Here is a 1,900-nt window from a genome sequence, read left to right as displayed (position 1 = left end):
GAGAGAAATAGAGAGGGAGAGAGAATAGAGAGAGAGAGAGAGAATAGAGAGAGAGAGAGAGAGAGAGAGAGAGAGAGATAGAGATAGAGAGAGTCCACACATATATAGCCAGATTATAATCTACGCAAGGTTAAACTGTAGTGCTAACGAAATTACTTCGGAATTTCATAGCACGTCTGTTGCAATGTAAAACTATAACACACAATTAATCCAACCTACTAGAAGACGGCTAAACTGAGCAAATAAGAGTTAGGCGTTATCTTGATAGCAATACTTGAATATAAAGTCCATCAAATTTCTGCTAGTTAGTCAGATATCTGAGGTGCTTTAGACTTTGCCATATCCGTCTTTCCTTATAATGAACAATTCCAACTTCTGTTTATATTGAACGCACCCAAAACTCTGTTTACTAACGTTTGAGGAATTATGTACGACATTTGAGATGCTTTATTAACAATATATTGTTGGCACACCGTCGCTTACGACGTCGAGGGTTCCAGTTGATCCGATCAACGGTACAACCTGCACGTGAAATTAACGTGCAAGTGGCTGAGCACTCCACAGACACGTGTACCCTTAACGTAGTTCTCGGGGATATTCAGTGTCACACAGTGTACCTTTGAATTACAGGTACAACAGAAACAGGAAGTAAGTGTGAGAGAAAGTTTTGGTGAAAGAGTACAGCAGGGTTCTCCACCATCCCCTGCCGGAGTCTTGTGGAGTCTTAGGTGTTTTCGCTCAATAAACACTCACAACGCCAGGTCTGGGAATCGAAACCGCGATACTATGACCGCGAGTCCACTGCCCTAACCACTGGGCCATTGCGCCTCCACTATTAACAATATATATAACAACAGAAAACAAAAATTCACTTACGATTTCTCATACCACTCCATTCTGAAGAATCGATCCTACGGTCATTGTACTGGACACCAGCTGCTGCAAAGAGCATACGGCAGATCTCAGCACGGCCACGGTGGTTGAAGTAGTGGAGAGTGTAGGAAGGCATGTTTGGTTTGGTTGTTTGTTTTTGGTAGTTTTACCAAGAATAAGAATTTGTCGTGTGTTACTTTGTGTATTGGAGACAATACAGGAACTGCAAAGAATTTCAAACTACCGCTTTTTATAGCTTTGATTTTTTTTGGAATTTGAATAAGAATCTTACGTGTGATTCTTATTCTCAGTTGTGGGTAATATAAAGAAGAAAATTACACATGATTGTCAATTGTCCTGAAGTATCGCCATGGTCATTAGAAGCACAAAAACCAACGTGATTTTTCAATGTTCTATTAATTAAAAGAAGAACTATGGGTGAGGAATATAATCTACAGCATTGTCCATTGTTTCCAAAATACTATAGAACCGTTCATTCTTTTCCAAATTCATTGTCTTCATACAACATCCGGTGTGTTAGCCAGTTACATTGTTATAATTAATGTTAGTAAATGTCCTGTATAGCAATATGCTCTAGTTTTAGTTTGTGTGTTGTGTGTATGTGCAAGCGTTTGGGTATACATGCCAAAATAAATGTGTGTGTGTGTGTGTATGTATATATATATATATATATATATATATATATATATATATACATCTGAGAGAGAAGAGAAGCATACACACATACATATATATATTATTATTTATATACACACATATACACATATATACATATATGTGTGCATATATATATATATATATATATATATATTTATTTATTTATTTTATATATATGCATATATAGGTGTGTATATATATGCATGTATATATATAAATATATAAATACATACACACATACATACATATATATACAATTGTATATATGAGTGTATAATAATATACATCTGTGTGTGTGTATATTTCTGTGCGTGTGAGTGTGCCTACATGTATGTGTCTGAACATTTAT

General features: G+C 35.7%; 1 pseudogene; it reads right to left on the bottom strand.

Annotated features, from left to right (window-relative positions):
* Window positions 1-1,332, bottom strand: part of LOC106869772 (S-crystallin 1-like) — a 13,098-nt pseudogene extending 11,766 nt beyond the window's left edge.
* Between the last annotated feature and the right edge of the window lie 568 nt (window positions 1,333-1,900).

This window comes from Octopus bimaculoides, chromosome 5 (assembly GCF_001194135.2).
Source record: "Octopus bimaculoides isolate UCB-OBI-ISO-001 chromosome 5, ASM119413v2, whole genome shotgun sequence".
Classification (NCBI taxonomy): Eukaryota; Metazoa; Mollusca; class Cephalopoda; order Octopoda; family Octopodidae; genus Octopus; species Octopus bimaculoides.
Note: the sequence above shows the minus strand (reverse complement) of the source record. Positions and strands in the feature narration are given on the sequence as shown.